This window comes from Protopterus annectens, chromosome 12.part0, assembly GCF_019279795.1.
Source record: "Protopterus annectens isolate FY-2018-M chromosome 12.part0, PAN1.0, whole genome shotgun sequence".
Taxonomy (NCBI): Eukaryota; Metazoa; Chordata; order Ceratodontiformes; family Protopteridae; genus Protopterus; species Protopterus annectens.
The window spans coordinates 655699866-655723271 of record NC_056746.1 but is presented as its reverse complement, the minus strand read 5'-3'; the positions used below and the strand labels follow the sequence as shown (position 1 = coordinate 655723271).

The 23406-nt window shown below is 39.9% G+C and overlaps 1 protein-coding gene across 1 annotated transcript in view; it reads right to left on the bottom strand.

Moving 5' to 3' along the window:
• The window catches only part of CCHR12.PART0H16orf89 (chromosome chr12.part0 C16orf89 homolog), a 334640-nt gene that overhangs the window by 50523 nt on the left and 260711 nt on the right, over positions 1–23406 (bottom strand). The window lies entirely within an intron of this gene.

The window sequence follows — 23406 nt, the reverse complement described above, 5'->3', positions numbered from 1 at the left end:
TCAAATTACATTCCTTGTTGAGAAACCATGAGGTTCCTGCTGGACCACCTCTCAAAATGGGTTTAAATTTCCCTTGTCTTGTAGTAATGGGTCCCATAACCATATCCAAAAAACTACAATCATAGCCTCTTTGAAGAAACAGAATTTTCAAGTGGTCAGCAGCTAGTAAAAATATCTTATCATCACTAGTTAACCTAATTAACTGCACTTGAACTACATTTGTTTTCATATGGACAGGGTGCTTTGTTTCTCAATGTAAATAATTATTTACAAAATATTCTTGTCTAAACACTTTACTTTGGAAATTTCTATTGATTTTATACAATGTAATAGTTAAATCCAAAAAAATAATAGTATCACCTTTATTCTTAATGTAAATGACAACAAATCAGTACTACAGTTCAAATCTTTAAAAAACTGATTAAAAAGATTTAGTGTACCAGCCCAGTGAAAAAGAGATAATCTAGAAAATGTTTATAAAAGTGTACTTTAGCAAGAAATTGTGGGCCTTAAGATGTTCATCTTCCCACCAAGTCATTACTAAATTTGTAAATACCTATGCTAATCTAGCATACATTATAACTACTTTTTTTGTTTGAAAAATCTTTTATGAAACATTAACAAATAACTCCCAAAACCAACTCTAAGAATAAACAAATAGTGTTGATGAACACATTTTCAAATTTTGTAAATTTAGTTAAATACTTCCTAACAAATTCATCTCCTTGTTCTTGATGAATACTTGTGAAAAGTGAAGTGACATCTAGTGTAACTAGGAAACCTTCACCTTCTTGAACATAAAATTCATGCAATAATTCTAACAAATGTCAATAATCTCTCAAATAAAATTCAGCTTCTTGGACTATTGGATTTAACACTTGATCTAAGTAAATCAAAAACTGGTTCAGTTTTATAAAAATCAGCTGCTACTACTGGTCTAAAAGGTGGCTTTAGTCTGTCTTTATGAACCTTGGGTATTCCAAATATAGGTCATCTTTGGAAAATCAATTTTGAGAAATTCATAAAGTTTTAATTCAATATATCCTTGAATTAACACATCAAATAACAGGTCTATATTAGAACATCGAAGTTTCACAACTTCAAATGTTCTAATATCGACCCCTATTCAGTGCAAGCTGAGAACATCGAACATGCAGAACAGCAAATTTTTTCCTAGGGAAAAAAAATTGCTGTTCCGAAACACATACGCACAACACAAGCACACCAAACAAGCAGTAATCCACACACATACACCTAAAATCTTACATGTAACCCTTCACTAAACTGTACAAATGCCACTAACTATCCACTTACCTTAACACAAACCCTAACCCTAAGGTCCGTCACTATCACACACTCACCTCACCCGCGCCCTAACCCTAACTCAGCTACCCTGCCCTAACCCTCACGTCCACACAATCGCACACTTACCTGATGCACGCCCTAATCCTAACTCACCTAACCTGTTCTAACCCTCACATCCACACAATCGCACACTTACCTGACCCGTGCCCTAACCCTAACTCACCTAACCTGCCCTAACCCTCACGTCCACACACTCGCACACATACCTAACCCGCGCCCTAACCCTAACTCACCTAACCCGGGCCCAATCGCACACTTACCTGAACCCAACCCATAACTTTCCATCACAATGCTGAAAATAGCAAAGCGACAGAAACAGACAACCAAATTCTTTCCCTAGGAAAAAAGTCAGTTTTCTGTTGTTTCGCTATTTTCAGAGTTCACTGAATAGGGGTTGATATTAGAACATTCGAAGTTGTGAAACTTCGATGTTCTAATATACACCCCAAATAACAGTTTGTCAATGTCAAAAAAAAACTTTTGTTGATAACTGTTGTTGTCACTTCTTAATAACACTTGTCATCTTTTAACAAATCTGACACTGCTTCAGTGTAATCACTAGTACTCATTATAATCACTCCATTACGCTTATCTTCTTTCATCAATGCATTTTGTCATTCTCAAATAAATCTCTCAAGGCTAATCTTTCTCTTTATGATAAATTGTGAAATGTGAATTTTCTATTTATACTTAATTTATGATGAAACTCCTTTTCACAGACATCTTAAACACTTGTAAAGTGTTATGTAACACAAGATTATAAATACTATGTTTTCTAAACACTGTCTTTTTTTCTTGAAATATGGAATGTCATGTAAAATATAATGTAGGTTTAACTTCCTTTCATACAATTTCATATCAGCTGACACCTTCATGATATTTGTTTTATATGAAGGGATGAAAGAAAAACCTTTGTGTAAGAACTTCAACATGGTCATTACTCAAGTTAAAGTCACTCAAATTGTAAATGCTTTGAGAATTCATAATTTCTTCCTCCCTTTTCCTTTTCCAGGATATTTCCCTTTATGACTCTGATACTGAGTCCTTTTGTTCAGTGGACTGTTCAAATGAAAAGGAACTGGAGAGGTGGTCATTCTTCATTACTACGAATTACTTGTGAATATGTTACCACCGAGGTTTTGTTTAAGTTTGTCTTATTCATTTCACTGAAGGCAATGTCATTGTCTAACCCTTTTATAGAGTCAACTTTGGTAATTTCTCTTTGAGTAAAACCTTATTGGTCTTCTGTCTTTGAATTTATAGGATACGCTAAGCTCAGTCTGTACATTTCTGCATTATAAAATTTTTTTCTTTTCTGCTGATTATTGTTGAAATGTGCCTACTGAGTTTAGCTGCAGTACCTGTATATAATGTGCTACAAGTTTGAAAAAACACATTAGATTTGAGCCTGTTGTACATACAAATGAAAGAGATCAGTAACAGCCCCTAACATTGCTTTTTTTCTGTGTGTGATGGTGGCTGTTTTCCAATAGGAGTTCATGGCAAAGGGCTACACAATCTCTCAACGGTTGCTTTATACCTTCCTGAATGGCTCTGTCGTCTTGGATTGGTTAATTAGCATGTAACTGAGCAGCTTATGCTTTCATTAAGATACTCTTCTGTCTACCTTTATTTGGTAGCTCTACACAGTGAGAAGAGTTGTTTAATGAATACAAAATAGCACACTATTATGTGCGCAGTCCATTGCGACATGCATATGATAGTAGCGTGGAAATTAGCCGTTCATGAATCTGGCCCTTGGTTTTAATCTGTTGCATTTCCAAAGAATACAAAATGGAAAGTAATTAGATTTTTTTTGGTAAAATCTAATTTTTTTCAAACGGCCTTAAATGTAATTTTTCAGTCTGCATTTGATGATAGGAAAATAATCAACAATTGGTTTACATATGCAACACTGACATACAAGTAAAACACATTCTAATTATAGTTACATAAAGGGTGATTTCTCAGCTCTGAAACAGCAGAACGTTAAGTTTGTGTAGTCACAGACCAAATTGTTTAAAATAACATTATTGCCAAAGGGAAAGGAAATTTACAACTATAAATTTGTTGGCAAAAGTTGTTTTGACTAAATTCATGTTCTTTCTTATTGTCACAAGGTAAACATCACAGATAAACTTGTCAGTAGTAGATTTAGTGACTCAGCATTACAAGAAGGAGAAGTCTGTTCCTAGAAATGTATGGTATTAAAAACAGTAATTTCCTGATATACTTTCAAAGGGTGGAGACATAAAGACAAGGTACATATGTCTGCTGAAAATAATTATGTACTGACCATTGGAGATACCTCGCTGAATTCTGAGTGGGTAAAAAGCAATCATGGTCATACCTCTCAACCTCTTACAGCAAGAAATCTGGACAAAGTCATGAAAAAAAAGTGGGACAAAGGCCCAAACATAGGGACAATTTTTAATTATTGCTCTTATAAACTTAGAAAGATGATAGAATAACAGGTTTGCATTAGCATGCATTTTCTGAAAGGTATGAAGTCTGAAACTCAAATATCTATAATTATTTTCTAACTTCATTCTTTTAATGATTTGCCACTAATTTGCCAGAAAACCACAATTTTATGAAAAACGGGCCAAAAATATAAGCCAAAATCTGGACATTCTGTGAAAATCTGTACACTTGAGAGGTATGATCATGGATTAACACATAATGCAGACAGACTAGAAAAATGATCACTGTTATGAATTCAAGCCACAGTTTAAACAAATCAGTAATAAATGATGAAAACAAAGGATTGTATTAGGAAATAATGTTGTTGTTTCTGTTATTTATTACCTTGAGTTAGAAACTGTAGTAGCATTTCAGTAGTTAGAGTACTGTTTTTTCTGCTTGAAGATTTGTGCTTCACTGCTTTTAGAGTTGAAATTCCAGTTTTGCTCCTATAATTTTATATATAGCTGATAATTTGGCACATTTGCACAGAGGTGCCCACTGCACAGAAGTGGTTAGCAGTGCCCTGTCCCATAGCAAACACCTAGAAAACATATTTTACCTTTAAAACTGTACTCTATAAAGCAGTAAATATAGAGCAAAAACCTTGGACACCCACAAGCTTAGAGCAGCTATTTGGGCATCGAATGGCAATACTTATAGATTTAGTAGAATTCAGTATTGTGTAAACATTAAAGTTAGTAGAATTTAGTACTGTTTACCATAATCTTCCGCAGTATAGTATCCTTATTAGCCTGCACTAATAAAGCACCCTTAATAACTTTCTAACCCTAATATACCACCCCCACAGTCCAATGAAAGGACTGGACAGTATGGATATGCAATTTCTTAACTTCTATGTAATCAGCTTGATGGATATGGGCATCTTGAAACAATGTAGTAATTGTCTCATGTTGTATACTTACACAATGACACTGGAGACTAAACCCTTGCATACAATTGCACATCATGTTGTTGAAACCATGCACACCACGCCCACCTTACATAGCACACAATACACACATAGGGAACTCCACTGTAAGACATGCTGATGCCATCTAACTAGGCTGAACAAGGAGAAGATAACAGCTGTTTATCTTGAACCAGGATCCACCAAATCACACACTCAAATCATTACACCACAGGTACCAGTATGATTTTATCATAATCCACGTAAGTGTAAATTACATGAGATGTACCTCCCTGGACTATATGAAGATAGACATTATGGAGCTGTGAGACTATGTGTCACAGGCTTGTATGAGATTAGCACTTTGTAGAATATTATCATCACTAAGGATAATGCCACAGTATGAGTGAAAGGTGATTCATTTCAGCAATTGGCTGTCTTTCTGGTGTCATCCTAAGGGGATTAAATTTTTGTCATCTTGGGAGGACACTGTTAACAGACCACGCTGCTTTACCAAGGATGGTCTGCACTTGTACCCTTTAGGCTTTTGAATACTAGTTAAAACTTTATCCACCCCATAGTGCCTTTTTAGGCAATACTAGACTGACAAACCTTCCAGCATAGTAAAATCATCTGAACTGAACCTCAAGGTGTTACTGCTCATTGCCACAAGCGTAAATAAAAAAAATATATATTCTTACTGTAATCTATCCTAATACCCTTCTTATGGGAGACTTTAATTACCCATCTGCAGACTAGGAATTACACAAGATGTCAAATATACAGGCACAGATTCATGGACTTCAAAAATACAAACACCCTTGACCAATTCGTGAATATGCCCACTAGAGGCTCCAACATACTGGACCTCATACTCACAAATATGGGAGATCATTGCAACCCCCCCCCCTCCAATGTCTCGTCCTACCTGGTGGGATCCAACCACAAAGCTGTCTTCTTCAAAATCAAATACACCAAAAAAACATGGAATGCAGCACGGACTGTGTTGATAAATCCTTTAATGATTCGGGAATAATTTACATAAGAACAACAGTCATATTTAAATAATCACTCATTAAATACTTAACCAATTAATACATATCCAACTTCATAGCTTGACTTTAAAGCACATTATAAAAATGTATCAAATCATCTATATCATCATTCACTTATCAAAATTACCTGTGCTTCCAAGTTCATACCATTGGGATAGAGAGTGTTGAAATTAATAATAAACCTTGATTCCATACTTAATAACCTCCTTTGGAAGTTGCTATTCATTAGTCCCACCCCATAGGGTCTAGCCATAACACTGAAAATCAAATCTTCCGTTGATCCTCCATGCTTCTCATGAAACTGACTAGCCACGGGACTATCTAACCTAACACTTCTTATGTCACCCAGGTGCTCCATAATTCTCAGTTTGACCTTACGTTTGGTTTGTCCAAAATACCATTTCTGTAGTGGACAATTACAACCAATCACATAAATGACACCAAAGGAATTACAGTCAAAATGGTCCATTGCATTATATGTGATGCCATTGATCATCTTGCCATCTAAATTCCTAATGTTTTCACAAGCTTTAGATCTGCCACAGGCATATGCACCTGCATTTGTTGTCTCCCTCCTTTTATTCTTACTTCTTAACATCGCTTTTAAATTTTGGAATCTTCCATAAGAGAACGTAACTTTTTTTGGTAATATATCCTTCAAACTATCATCTCTACTTACAATAGGCCACAAGGAATTCACCAAATTTTTTAATATTGCTGAAAAACCTGAAAACCTATTAACAAAAAATATACTGCCCTCTTGTTCAACTATTTTATCATCTGAGAAAAACACCCTCTTACTTTTTTGCCTCCTAAAACTTCCAAAGGAACCCTCACCATGGTGATCAAGTTTAAACTCTTTTTCCACCTTAATTCTAGCTTCCCTAATCACCTCATGGGAATACCCTCTGGCACATAACTTATCATGAACACGATTGAATTCAAATATTAACCTATTCTTTTCTGAAGTGTTACTTGCAATATGCTTAAACTCCCCTACTGGAAGACACTTAATAAGATGTGAACTATGCATACTTGATGCATATAAAAAATTATTAACAGCCGTATATGTCTCCAACATAGTAGACTTCTAGAAATGGGATCCATCCAGTTTGGCTTTGACAAAGGAAGGTAATGCCTACTGAAACTAGTGGGCTTCTTTGAAAAGTTCACAAGACAATGGATGAAGTTAAAGTGGTTCATACTGCCTACCTAGATCTAGCTAAAACATTTGATACAGTCTCTCACTTGAGCATTGTCAATAAACCTATGGAACTAGTCATAAACCCTTTATAAAACACTGAATAGCTAGTTAGCTCAGAGATAGACTCCAGGAGGTTGGGATCAGTGAGGCCAGTTCCACACAGAGATTTGTCATCAGTGGAGTCCCTCAGGGCTCTGTGCTGAGCTTACTCATGTTTGGCAGCAAATTCCTGGATGTCAAAGCCAAGTTGGTCAGGCTTATGCCTGACCAAGTTTGCAGATGATTACAAACTGGGAGCAGTCATTAAATGCCTCCAGGACAAGAATACCCTTCAGGAAGGTCTAACACAGACAAATGCTTGGTGCTAAAGCCATGGCTTAAAACTCAATACCAGGAAGTGCATTACAGTACTTTTTTGGGAAGCTGGTCACCCGGGATAACTATGTCATTGATAAAACACCCCCAAAAGGTGATTCACTAGTCCGGGATCTGGGAACTCATGTAGATAGTAACCTAGCCTTTGACCAACATGTAAAAAGTAGTAAAAAATCCTTCTGTGTTGCTCATCTTATCAGTAAGGGCATGACATCTTGGTCCAGAGAGGTCATTTTACCACTGTTCTTGGCCCTCATGAGACCAATAATAGCGTATAATGCCCCCTTCAGTATGTACCTGACCAAACACATGCAGCAACTGGAGTGTCCACAAAGGTTGCTTATGAAAAGACTATAGGTTGTTACTACAATGTCCTCGCCTTGTTACCTCAAAGCCATGTCTTGTTACTTGGCATCATACAGACTTCTGAGAGGTGATCTTTGCCTGGCTTGCAAGGCATTCCTGGACCTTGTTTTGATGAACCTTTTACACCCCCACAAAACAAATAGCATCAGAATTACTAGATCAAAAGACCTAAATTTTGGTAGTGACATAAATAGGACACACTGAAGACACAGATGTGTTTCTCAGAGAATTCCCTTTCTCTGGAACAAGCTCCTCATCCAAGTGAAGCAGAGTTCTTCCCTAACACAATTTAAGTAACACTTTGACCACTGGATAGGTAATCAGAAATTCACCCCTGGTCTGGCACCTGTGTCTCTGATGGACAGAGGCAGTCAGAAAATCACCCCCATGTAATTCAAATTTGTGGGTCACATTTGGGATGGACTGATAGCAGTAGCCTTAGTGGCCATTAGCATAGTATATAGCTATAAATCTAAGCAGATAAACACAATATATCTACTAAATAGCTAAAATGTTTAAACTACAGTGTTTTTTGTGCCTGTAGTGAAAACCAAATTATATTTTCAAGTCATATAAACCAAAACATTAACGGCTTGATTCCTGGCTTACCACTGACTGCTAATTTGCCACATAAAAAGTAGGTGTTTTGTAGTTTATATTAAGATTCAATAAAAATATTTGTTTTGTATCAGGATGTAGCATACAATGATTTCTTGCTTATTTCATGGTCTGTAAAGAAAAATTGACATGAATTTTGCACAAGGATTTCAACACTGGTAAAATTGTGAGTAGACATATGGAAACCTTCATTCATGTAGAGAGTGGTAACCAACATAAATTGGTAATTGCTTCAAATCAATGGTAATCAGTGTATTATAACTGTGTCCAGATCACTGTGCACATATGCACAGGTGTACATTTTCACAAAAAAATAATTTTCCTGAAATCACAAGAAACTAAATATTATAACATTTGAAAGGCAGTTTTCATGTTCAGACTTTTTTTCTGTATAACTGTAATGATGTTTTATTAGTAATTCTCAAATCCTTTTGAGGAGAATATAAGTAAAATAAGATTAATAATTTGATGAGTTTTTGCTGATTAATTAGGGACAATGGGAGAAAGGGTAACCTGGTTGCAAAATGTTAGAAAGATGATGTAAAATACACTGAACATCATGAGACAAAAGATAGCAAGACTACTACTTGCAGAGTTAAATGTGGTGTATCAGACTGCATAAAAATATTTTTCTGTCTGTGCATCAGGTGAATGGTTAGAAGGTATAAACACTTTTAGTGGTTGTAATTTTAATGTATACTGACACCAATAAAGGGATGAGCTGGTATATTAAAACATATTTTATTGCTTTTTGAAGAAAATAGTGTCAGCAATAGATCTGGAAGTTGGCAAAGAGGGTTAAGGCAATGTACTACAGTTCCTCTGGTGCGGGGTATGATTCCCTCAGTTTTCATTTGCCTACTGTATGACCTTGAACAAGTCACTTAAAATAAACTGCATGTCCAGTGAACAGACCTTGTCAACAAATAGGTGTTATTAGGGCACAACGAGATTTTTGTAAAATTCTATTAATAATAAATAGTTATTTCATGTTTAAATTTACTAGACAGTTTTCATGATATGCAGAGAATGTGCATATGGTTTCCATGATATGCACAGTATGTGTATATGATTTTTGTAACATTCACAAGGATGTGTATATAATTTTTATGATATGCTCAGTTGTTCTTCTTTCGGCTTTTCCCGGTTAGGGTTTTCCACAGCGGAACGTCGGTCCGCTAATGATTGGCAGTTGATTTTTATGGTGCTGAGGTGCCAGCCCGACACCCAACCTTCAACAAAGGCACACCCATTCACACATGTCTTTCGAATGCCACTCGACCACGGGGAGGTCTGGGTATATAATTTTTATGATATGCACAGCATGGGTATATGGCCAAACTGCTTCATAGCTGATATTATTCAAACATCAGTTTGAAGGATAAGGTGACATGTTTATTCTAACATGTTGGTTAGGATATGTTATTACTACTTAAGGAAACACACAGTAAAGGATATTTAATGAAATTCAGAATATTGTAGACCAGGCTTTAATGGGTAAGATATCATGGAATATGGGAAATAAAAAATGCTAACAGGATAATGCAGATTCTGTTTAAAAACTAACAGGATATAAAAGACATTCCCCCGGATTTACTAATCTTCCATGCAGGACTAGTCTAGTCCTGCACAGCAGCAGCAGTTTAGGAGGAGGACAGCAGTGCGCCTTGCATATTAATGAAGGCGTGCTGTCTGAACTCCTAATCCTACACGGGGCGTGAACGAGTGCAGGGGGCATCTCTCAGAATAAACATGCCCCTGCAAAGTAGAACAGCAGGAGGTGCGAATAAATGAGTGAGACCACTCATAGATGTCCCTAGCTACTTTCCCTATTGTTTTTTCCACTGCGTGCTGCCTTTTTCACCACTTTCCTATCACCCCTTGTTTCTTTTCTTTTAAAGAAATTAGCATGGGGGTAAGTGGGAGTAAGCACTTTTAAGCAGTAGTAAGCAGGTTTAAGCCTGTTTGCATGGCGGCAAGCAATGGCTAAACAGATTAAGCACTGTCAGGTTAGCTGTCTGTAAGCTTACTTAAACAGAAGTTAGCATTGCTTACTGTCGTGCAAACCCACGCAAACCCACCTACAACTGCTTAAAAGTGCCTTAATCACTCTGTGTCCAACAGCCCTTGTTCTGCCCAGCAACAAAATAATCAACCCTTGCAAGTCTCAAACGCAGGACCCTGCACACCATAGCCACAGTGATTTATCACTAAGCCATTTGAGCTGCATATAAGTGTGATGTTTTCATAAACATATCATGCCGCGCAGTCATTCAACAGTAGGGAAAATCTATTTATATATGTAGATCTATGTGTGTGTGTGTGTGTGTGTGTGTATATATATATATATATATATATATATATATATATATATATATATATATATATATATACATATATGTCTATATATATATATATATATATATATATATATATATATATATATATATATATATATGCCTATGTTTATCTCTCTCTCTCTCTCTCTCTCTCTTTTATATATATATATATATATATATATATATATATATATATGTGTGTGTGTGTGTGTGTGTGTGTGTGTGTGTATTGCAGTCACACAATGGAGCCACACCCTGAACCTCTCACTGTAAAACATCTGACCAAAGACACTGCTAATGGGGGTGTAGGGGCCCAAAATAGGGATCTCTTGTAATTATTGCCATTATCCACTTCTCCACAGCTGAACTGATCTGCATTGCAACACAATAACCAGCACTTGCAAATCTTGAAAACAGTACCCTGCACAACATAGCCACAACAAGTTAACAGTAAGCCATCTCAGCTGTAAAATATCAGGATGATTTCTGTAACATATCATGCAGAACAGTCAGTCTACCATAGGGAATGTACAGTGTGGAAGCACTAAACATTCCAATGATACACACACACACACACATATATATATATATATATATATATATATATATATATATATACATGCACACATACATACACATATAACTATATAAATACTATATAGATATATATAAAAAGAGTATATATAGAGGGTGCACAGCATATCAAACAGCCATTATTCCTACAGTTGACACCTTTTCAAATGGTCAGTGTCTAATTCGTTCCTACAAATGAGAATTATTGCATGAAACATATACCCACACACAATGCAAAGGACAGGACACCACACAAGTTTGCATACATAGAAATGGTTATTTGTGTAATATTTCAGTTGTTTATGCCATTTCTGATAGCAGTTAGATGTTTGAAATACATAATAACTGATTAATGCAACTCTCAAACAAAAAAGTAATTTGCAAAACATAACATACTTTGCTGTCTAGGCTAAAGCCTTCAAGTAGTACAGCAGTAAAAAACACATTTGCCTTGAAGATAAGAATCAATCAACACAATTACAGATGTAGTTCAGCAGCCTCAAATTCCACTCTGTACTCAACTCCTAGGGGGGAAAAGTATTATTTGTCACAATGTAAATGTATCTGTTACATAGAATGCTTAACTTAAAATGTCCCCATCACACTGACCAACAGAACTGTGTTTAAGACAGTGAGCTCTAGCTCACCACTGTTCCCATGGTGAAACGTATGAAAATGTACATCCATGTACCTTAATGTTTCTTATTACTGATATCCCTCACATGTTGTAACAGCCTAGCTTAAAAACATTTAATACCCCTCCCCCATAAAATGTCTTACAAGGGCATATAACAGTGTTCTCCATACACTGACCTCCAGACTGTACAGGGTCACACGTTTTGTCCAGCTGTAGCCCTCATATATATGGACCCTACCCAACAATTTGTGCGGGAGTCCACAACATCACTGGAATGATAGCAGGAATGCCAGCACAAAATTGTGATAGGCCATTACCTAACAACCTCTTACTGCATGACATCTGGACAGAGCCTGATATATAGGTGGAGGACAGAGGCTGAAACACAGGACCATATTTGAAATGTTGCTGTTATACACTGTGAAAGTTGCTGGTGTTACAGGATTGGTTGCAACATACTCTTACTAAGGAATATGAAGTCAGAAACACAAATGGATGTTGCCATGTACTGATAGCACTCAACGGAGAGAATGGCACTGATATGTCAGGGAGAAGACCTGTGTGGTGAACAGACAAAACATAACACCCAATCCTCTGGCCATCATGTGGGTAGGCCCACAGTTGAGAGCTATGCAGACAGACTGCATTCCATGCAAAATTAGCATGTACACACAAACCCTGTAAAACCAGCATTATGCAATGCATATAACAGCAATACTCACACACTTTCCCTAGGTCTGGAACCTTATACAAACTTAGGTGGCCTGTGTCCGCAAGTCCTGTTGTAAGAGGTATTGCTACCTGCTGTCTTTAACACTGCTGCCCACACACAGGAAGGATGCCTTCCATACAGGAAAGGTAAAGGGACAACGCCCACATGATGTAGTCATTTATATTAGTGGGTTGCTATGACATTATTTATTTATTTATTTCAGTTTGATTACCGGGGAAGTCCACTGGGCCAAGAAGTGCCCATTTTCAGTGGAGGCCCGGGGAGAAAAGCTCCACAAGCAATACAATGAAAACATGGTTACATAAAGTTAATGGTATAGTACAAGAGTAAGATTCAAGCAGTCAGAAAATACATTTACATAAAATGTGCAAAAAGAGCAAGCATAATGAAGCAATACAGTGCAGAGTAAAATAACAAAAATACATAGATGTGCCCAAAATTTTTTTTTTTTTTTTTTTTTCCAGACTGAAAAAAAAAAAGTTGGAGTCAGGAGAAAGTTAGAAATGTCAGGAAAATCATGGAGGTAGAGAGGGCCAGGAAGTGCAGAGTTCAGGGAAAGAGATCCCAGGAAATTATATCTGGTGATAGCAGGAACATTTCCATTTGGATGACAGGTATTTGAGAAGTAGGGTCTTGAAGGATTCGGAGTTAGGTATAGTCCTAAGAGAAGGAGGGAGAGAGTTCCATTTTTTACCTAGAGAGAAGGAGAGTAGAAGTTGGCCGGCAGGACGTTTAGGTTTGTGGATGGAGATAAGGTTTTGGTGTTCAGATCTCAGAGATCTGTTTGGAGTGTAAGGTGGAAGAATGTTTATTAAGGCAGGGCAAGAGTCAGGGTAAAATATTAGTTTGTGAGCTGTGGTTAGTTGGAGATAGTCCAGGTGGTTGGGAAGTTCAAGCCAATTTAGAGATCTAAGGGTAAGGCAGTGGTGGGTTGAGGTTTTGGATTTGGTTGCAAATTTAGAGATCTTATTATAGCAAGTTTCAAGTTTTGAGATGTTGGAAATAGACAGATTGGTTAAAAGGGGGGCTCCATAGAGAAGAGAGGGTAGAAGATATGTAATTGTTAGGGTGTGCCTAGAGGAGTTGGAAAGAAATTGGTTGTTTCTGTAGAGCATACCTAACTTTTGGTGGGTTTTCTTTATGTTTTGTTGAATGTGGAGATCGAATTTTAGGTGTTCATCTATGGTAATGCCGAGTAGTTTAGCGGAAGGCACTACTTCTATAGCAGTGTTGGTTTGGCTGAGGACTTTGAAGGAATCTTTGTCAAAGGATGAGGAAGTTCTGGAAGGGGTAAAAATAAGAATTTTGGATTTATTAGAGTTAAGGGAGAGGTGGTTTTGGTGCATCCAGTTCTCTGTGGTGGAAAAGGCTATTTGTGTTTTAGTCTGGAGTTCAGAAAAGTTAGAGGCAGCACAAACTAAGGTGGAGTCATCAGCATATTGGATGACTGTAGTGTCAGGTATGACAGAGTGTAGATTATTTATAAAGATGTTGAAGAGCATGGGTCCAAGGATGGACCCCTGGGGGACACCGGTCGGTGTGGGCAAGAAGGAAGAGGTAGAGTTCATCCATCTGACAGCTTGAGATCTTTCAGATAGGTAGCTGGAGAACCAGGAAAGAGTATGTGGGGAGAGATTAAGGTTGGCGAGATGAAAGAGTAGGTGTGTATGGGAGATGGTGTCAAAGGCTTTGGATAGATCTAGTAGTACTGTGGATACAAGGAGTCCAGAGTCTCGGGCTCGGTTAACTGTTTCAAGGAAGGATAGTAAGGCAGTCATGGTGCTATGGCTGGGGCGGAAGCCATGTTGGGTGGAAGTAAGAAGGTGATTTTGTGTTAGGAAAGGTAAAAGCTGTTTGGAACATTGGCTATTGGAAGTACTACACACCTGGTCGCATGCAATTAGCAAGTGGGGAACACCAGTTGGTGCAGAGGCCATCACCTGATCATGAGCATCACCTACAAAAGCCAAGCTGCAACCTATTCAAACCAGCTGAATCCCTGTAGTGGAGAGAGAGAGATAGAGAGAGAAATAAAAAAAAGCAAAAACAAAAATAATATTAAAAAAACAAAAATACTAAAACAAACAAGGAAGACATCAAACTGGTACACAGAAGAGAGCACAATAATAAAACAGGTATGTGAAACATGTCAGCATGTAATTGAATGTAGTACTTGGTCTGTAATAATGGGATAGATGATGTTGAAAGATTTATATGTGTCATCAAGACTTGCTGTAATGATGTCCTGCTGAACAACTGCTATGGACATAGCATCTGACCCTGTGGGGAGTGGGACATACCTGACAACTGTGCAGATATGCACAGAATGTCAAGATTTAAGCCATCATAGTGTTTGTTCTGTTCCTCCAAACATCTATATTAGTCTGGCAAATAGCTGACGGTGGAAGTAATGATGTCATGATAGACATGAGTTTCAGACCCCACCACCTTCAGAACAGTCATGATAATGTGAAATGTATCATGCACAAACTTCATAGGTTTGTAATAGGCATATCTACAATCTGTCCCTGTATATCTCCCCTAAGTTTAGACTGTGTCCACATGTCATGATGCTCTGTTTTGTAGCAAGGCAGAACACTTCAGCTGTGGAGGAAGGAGGTTCAGAGTGTGAATCTGATGTCTGAATCCATATATATATATATATATATATATATATATATATATATATATATATATATATATATATATATATATAAAACACACACACACACACACACACACACATATATATATATATATATATATATATATATATATATATATATATATATATATAAATACATTTTCCCTACTGTTGAATGACTGTGATGCATGATATGTTTGAGAAAACATCACACATATCTGCAGCTCAGCTAGCTTAGTGGTAAATTGCAGGGTCCTGGGTTAGGCACTAGCAAAGGCTAATATTTTTTTTGCTGGCCAGAACAAGGGCTATTGGATACAGACTGATTAAGGCACTTTTAAGCAGTTGTAAGTGGTTGTGAAATGGGCAGTTTATGTATGGTGTGAAATTCTTTTTTGGAACAGATTGACCTTTTTTGTTAAGGTGAGAGTGGGACATTGAGGAAGGATAGTAGGTATATTTGGGGAGTTAAGTTGGGTCAGAAGACAGACAAGATAGCATACAGGGGCAGTCTATGACACATGTGAGGGGTAAACACCTTGGACGGGGAGTAGTGTTTGGAAATTGGAAACCCATGAGCCCCCAAATGGAAACAGTGGGACTGAGGTCCCCACCCATGGGCAATCACCACTGCACCTTCACAACCCTGAAGGTGGCTGTGCTCAGGGCTGAGCAGGAGGGGCAAGCTGACCCTTTAATTGTGCCATGATGCCCTCAAGCTGGTGTAGCAGATCTCCCAATTCTCTGTAGAGCTCCCTATGCACTAGACCCTGGACCTGACTTCAGGTGACAGGATCCTGTCTGTGCCCCCTCCCAGGGGGGGGGACGAGTCCCATCCCCTGAGGTGGTTCTACCTAAAGGTAGTGCAGGAACAGCGGATGAGGAGGTCCCGCGGTGGGCACCAGATGAGCTGTGGCCCAGTGCCATGGTTAGATGATGTGGGAGAGGTGGGTCTGCTGGGAACGGCCTTCCCAAACATGCTATTGTGTTGCAGTTTTAGAACATATGTGGGTTAGTAATAGTCAACACAATCCAGGATTAGCTATAACAGCATGCATAGATATCCCCATTAACCCAAAACACCAGATGTGGAACAGTTGCATAGCAAACAGAACACATGCATATATGGAACCACAGTGGCCATTACAACGGCATGCAGGTTACACTGATAGCAACAGGCCACAAATGATAAGTGATTCAACATGGAACATGAATAGTAACACATTTCAATATTTGCTGAACAATAGGATATCTTTCCCAACAGTAGGTTTGGTGTAAACATACCCATTGATTTGTGTGTTCATATTATTATTGCAGATATGGTGGGGGGAGAGATGTCAGTTAACAACTATTATATCCTTGCAGTATGAGGTCCTCAGACCTTTTTTCCTGTTTTTGTCTTCCAGGTACCATGTCCCATGAGCGTCTCTCTGCGTATACTCCCCAGGAGAATGATATTATCGTAAACTTCCTTGTACAACATCACAGAACCCTCTTTGGATGTTATGCCTATGATCTGCAGGAGTGGACTGCCCTGTAGAATGAGCTCATCTACAGGGTAAACGATGTCGACCTGCAAAACCACAGTTATGAGTAGGTGCAAAATCATTGAACTGATCTCATCCGCCATGCCTGTTAGCATGCTGCTGCAGTTAGGAGGACCCAGCTAGCCACAGGTGGGGGTCATGCCATCCAGCCCCCACTGACACATGCTGAGGAGCTCCTCGCCAGCCTTGGGGCACCCGCCCACCAGCCAAGCCAGGAACCTGATGCTAGCATTGTGGAGGTGGGTACTACCCACACAATGGATGAGAAGCATGCAGGTAAGGCCCCAGGGCACATGAGTAGACCACTGTTGCTTATCCATCTTTATCTGTAAAGTATTTTCATGTATATGTCAGATAACATAGTCTGTTGCTGCAGTGTAGTAATGAACAGATGTGCATAATCGCTAGTATTGGGGGTTTGTACTGTTGATGTACTGAAATGCTGCTCCCACCCTGTATAAATGCCACAGGTGTGGCAACTGACATTACATCTCTCACACAACTATGTAGGTCTCTCTGGTAGACAACTGGGGCAGCAGCCTGTGGCTGGTGAGTATGGAGTTGTTTTGTTCAGGTTTGCCAATACACGGGCCATGTTATGGCCATGCTATTTGCCATGCACACATTTAACACACTTACCCATAATGCATGATGTACATGTTCACTTATTGTTGCTGTTAACTGCACTGCATCACAGTGGTCACCATGGTGGCATATCTGAAGGGTATGTAAGATTCCTGCAGTATAGCTAACAACCTGTCAGTGCAAGATGTGTGGACAGAGATGAACATAATGCTGAGACAAATGGCCTGCAGTAGGGGCATGTCTGAAACATTACCCTTATACAGTGGCTACAAGAGTATATACACCACTATTACAATTGCAACTGTTACAGATCTACAGAACGGCATATCACAATACCACATTCCACACCTTTTACATCCTGTAATGTGATTCTAACATGAGGAATGAATGTGTAATATGGAATCCTATGTTAGGACAATAAATATGGGGAATACATACCTTAAACACTGTAAGCATATGTGTGCACACACTCCAAATAACATATTGTGGAAGCAGCTTTTGAGGTACTGACAGCATTCACTCTTTTTGAATACGCACCTTCCATCAAATACAGGGCCTCAATGTCACACCAAGTAATGGTCTGCTGTCCAAGAAGTATGTCCATGACATTTGCCCACTCACCTGCAAAAGAGGCAGCCATGGCTTGCACACATCTTACAAACCATGGAATGGATCCCATATCTGAAAGGTAGCACTCAGGAGTGGGAGACATAGCCTTACCTCACCATTGTATATACCATGGCAAACTGTGCAGACAGTCATGTATGTGACTATGAAATATGGGACAACATTAATGTAAAAAATAAACAGATGCCCATCCAAGACAGATGACAACACATGCTGCAAACTGGTCATAGAGGCTGCTCAGAAACATACAGCAACACTGAGGGACGTGCAGGAATGTCAAGCAAGTACTGCCTCTGCAGTACCCATGTCAACAATTGCCTAGACGCTTCATAAGTGTGGTCTATGGGTTAGGGTAATCAGATGGAAGAGTTGTTCCATAGGAAACATCATCCAGGGCTCTCTACAGGTAGCATATGCATAACATCAAGTCTCCCAAAGGCATGTGTTACAATGTGTAATGGTGTACTGAGACCAAGGCTGAACCCTATAGACAGTATTAATAAAGATACATGTGGTGCACAAGCAACACCTCACTCCACCTCAGGCCCATCATCCCCATCTGTACCTTGCTGGTGCCAGTGTACACCTATAGGTTTGCTGTTCATTAGCAGGAACTAGGCCAGTAGACATGGCATTCTGAATTTGAAACACTGCAAAATTATACTCATGTGTGGCCCATAGTTGTCAAGCATCTGCAATAAGGCTGAGGATGGGGAGGGGTGTCATCCTGAAACACAACAGTGAACTGAAGCATACATCCAAAGCTCGCTAAGAATGGCTGTATCTGAACACAGTCAAGGTCATGAATTGTGCCAGACATAACCCTGACTTTACAGCAATAGTGAAGGTACAGTGTGACCTCCAAGGGCTGTGCACATGAGCTGACTTTGAAATTCAGCAGAGTAGGGGGACATTTGTAGGGTGGAGTGACCAAATAATGACAAGTGAAGATGGGCCATGCTAGTATACTCCTTCCAGGAATAGTGACTGCTGTAGTTCAAATAACAGATGCTGCAACAAACCATCATGTTAAGGGTGTGCACACTTATGCAACCCACATATTGTATGTATCTCAATCAGCATTTGCACAACTAACACATTTGTTTGATACTGCATTTGATTGCACAGGTCATATGTCACATATCAGGTGTGTGTAATATTAACATATGCAGTATTGTGGCCCCCACTGCGTATCATGGAAGAGGCTGGCATGTCAAAAAGGGTGTGTACACTCCTCATAGCCACAGTAAGCTTTGAAGGTTGTCAGTGTAATTGGATTTTATGGCTCATACATGCACTGCTGATGATGAGATCTGCAAATCAGAGGTCAGGCATTCACTACTTGACATCTGTCCTCATATCATTCCAGGTATGTCTCAGACAAACACATAGGGCTTTTGAGCAATAGAGCAAACATAACTGCCACACATATACACATTCAGCAATGGTATGTACACTCGTGAGGTATGGTGCACAGTACATGCCAGGGTGCTGACCAGGTGCACAGCAATACTGTGTACATGGGTGCAGTGTGTTCCAGGGGAAGGTGCATCACCTACTAACACAACTCATGCATCACAGAGATGTATAATGTTGGTAACAAGGACTGAGTATAGCTGCAGTGCATGCTGAGTGCCATATGTCATGCATGTTGACTGTTGGGTAATGAGAATTCTGTGTAATATCTTTGTGCCACCTCACCTGTAAGTGTGTGTGTGTGTGTGTATGTGTGTGTGTGTGTGTGTGTGTGTGTGTGTGTGTGTGTGTGTGTGTGTGTGTGTGTGTGTGTGTGTGTGTGTGTAGAGGGAAGCAATGACGTACATGTCTTAAATTACATTTTTTGATTTCCCCTCACAGGTGGCGAGGTGCGTCAGGGTCCCTCCTGAAGGCAAACTGATGTTAGTGTCCATACAGACTCTGCCAATGATGTGAGGCACAGGCAGGTTTGTCAGGAGCTGAAGCTGTGCCATCGGTTGACATCCCTTTTTTATCCACCCCATCCCCGCACAGAGTCACAATGCCTATACATACCCCATCACCAGTGGCCATAGATGAGGGACAGTTGGTGGGTGGTGGCATGGGACAGGACAGTATGGTGACTATGGCACATGTGCCTGTACACAGCAGCCATAGCCGGATGACCAGCAAAGTACCACATAGGCAGATGTACAAGGGTGCTCGTAGGAGGGCTGCTGACCATCATGCCCCTGGCAGAAGTGCCACAGCAGGTGTCACCAGACGCATTTTTTGGTCCATCATGGAGGCACAGAAATGTATAGAACATTATATCAGGCAGAGTCTGAGGCTTAAGAGGGCTACTCATTCTGCTGTACTTGACAACATCCATGATCTTGCAGGTGCCCACCATTATTTTGCAGAGGTCCTGGATAGACTGTTGGATGAGATGGTGGGAATCCTCCACTGTGCAATGTCTGTGTTAGAGCATATGGTGGGAGTAGGGCGACAGCCATGTAGACGAAGGTCAGCAACACCAACAGGTGGAGGTCTACGTGGACGTGCAACAAGTCACAGCCGCTCCCATAGCGGCAGTACCAGCACCAGCACTACAGGGGGGTGCTGTCCACACCACAACACAGCAGGCCACATGCACATGGTCTAGGCTGGTCCCAACAGGGACCCGGATCCAGCGGACATTTTTCATCATCAGGGAAAGTACCATATCTGGGCTTGTACCTGGTACTGCACATGTAACCCCTGGCAGGCACAGTTGTCATGTCCGTGGCCAGACAGAGTGAACTGTACACCCTGCCATGTATGGTCTGCAGCTGTCCAACAAACCCCTGTATAGGGCAGCCACATGGCAGAACTGTGTGCATACATACGCACATACATCACAAACACAGCTAGGGCACCTCCATACCTACACACACCACATCTGCACAGCCCAATTGATAATGAAACCCCCTAACACACACACATGATGTCAACCAAATGGCTCAGCCTAGGTCTTTGGCAAACCCACAACACACCCTGTGCATGTGACGATACCTGTGCTACATCCCTGTCATCCATACCATCGATGCATGGACATGCTAATATGGATGCACAGGGTGAATGTACTAAGGTTTAGCAATGTAATGCTGTGTAACATGTTTTCAGCTGAAAAGTTTAATGCTTACGTCAGGATGTGTAGTTGTCCAGCCATGATGCATTATAGCTGTTATTAACACTGACTGATTGTGGTCTCCATAATGTATTCAGTTTGTGTTGTAGGTGTCTATGTGTCAGCAGGATGTTGATCTGCTGTTGTTTCCTTCAAGGGGTATGGCACTGTGGTGACACTTTGACTGTGTTATATCCTGGGTACAGCTGAACACAAGTAACAGGTCTGTGTAACAGTTACTGCATGTGCCACATGGCTGATAGGTCTGAGGGGTGTATACAGGTGAGAGCATGGTGGGTGATGTCAGCAGCTCTTCTACAGTGGACAATGGTAAGTGTACTGGGTGGCACACATCAAATGTTTGTGAATAACACACACACACACAGAGGCTTTGGTGTTGATGCAATAGACAGAGAATACTGTACACATGGATGTACTTAATTTTGTAGTGAACTCGTTTTAGCCTATGTAATTCCACCAAGACAAAACAGGAAAAATATCACATCAGTAAATAATCAGTCTGCTAGTTTAATGTCACTGACAATGGTACTGGCAGGGTATATGTCCTCTTCCCCAATGTAGTGCAGTCCTGGAGTTGGTAAACATAGGTGTGCTGGTGTGGGTGGAACAGACCTCCACTTTGGAGGGTATGGGGTGGCATAGAACCACGCATAGTGTGATTGACAACTACTTAACCTGTTAACATAAACTTTCCAGTATTACAGCAGACTAAGCGAGGAGATACACACAACAATAACCCCAATTAGGGTGGCTGTGCTCACAACATCCATACCCAACTATATATACCAACTGCACAGTGGGGAAGAGGGCATTTACACATCTACTCCTAGTTTTTATGGAATTAATTTCCACAAGATGATTCCTTTGAAATGTTAGCATTTGCTAGTCAGTTCTCGGACAAATGACCACCTGCAAACTGACGTAGATCCCTTCACATATGCACACACTTACTTGGCAACACTGAAAGTAGAACCCCTACCTAGATACGTATTGCTACTAATGTGTTTGGCCTTAATTGCACACACCACACAGCTTTTAGGATGAGGCATGTCCCGAGTTTCTTGTTAAGTGAAGAACATCACCAGGCCTTGTACAATACGGTAATGGGGGATGTACTGGGTGTTAATGAACAATACGTAGTATGACATACTGTCATATACCCAATAACAAACACATAACAGTCATAGACACATCTGAGAGACCTGGGTTTATCAGTGCTAACTACCTGGTCAGTGAGTCCATTCTCTTACAGAGAATTTGCACACAGCACATGCATCATTGGGCTGGATAGTTTAATCAGTTATCTGTATGTTTGATGGTGAGAGTGGTCCTCATACAGTGGACCTTGGGGCATGTACTGGGGGTAAAATTGTGTAAAAACAGTATACCCAGCACCCACACCCCACATTGGATATTTTACTCACTGAAACCCATGATAATGCTCTGACATAGCCATAATCACATATTGACCAGGACTGCAATACAACCCCTTGTCTATCTAATCAGTGCTACTACAGGGATATGCATTTATTGCACATGCCACAGGTATAGTAGGGTAAGGGTTTGTCATGGCTCTCCTAATGTCAGCACATCAATATCCTTTAGAATGTATGACAAGATGTATAGTATTTGGAGAATGTGGCCTCAGAATGCTGTATCCTACAAATATACACACTTGCACACATACACACACTAGGCAGGACTCAGAGGGTAGCCCATGCCTATCTACCCATTTGTACAACAGGGTTATGCTGGTACTGCAAGCTCCAGGTAGCCCATATGGTTAAGAGTGTAACAAGGTACATTTAATGTCCTTTACAGCAGCAGCCATTTCTAACTATGGCAGTAGGGGTGTAGTGGGTGAGAAGGCCCTCAGGGTATTATCAACTACAAGTTTACAAACACACAGACACTGTTATTCTCAGTAATGCACACTGACACATTTGTCAGTACTGGGGTCCATAGGTGCAGGTGTTCCTAGGTATGTACCAGGCTAATGTCCATGGAGAGATAAGAAGAATAGGGGATGTGGGTACACTGGTATCATGCCACCTGACATTTGTCAGCAGGCCATCTATCAACTGATGCTACTTGAGTGATCCCCAGGGTGACAATTAAATGCAAGATCCAATCATCTGATTTTCTCTTGCAGAGGGCCAGTGAGGTGCTCCAATTGACATGTATGCAACATATTTTACATAACATGGACAGTGTCTGGGT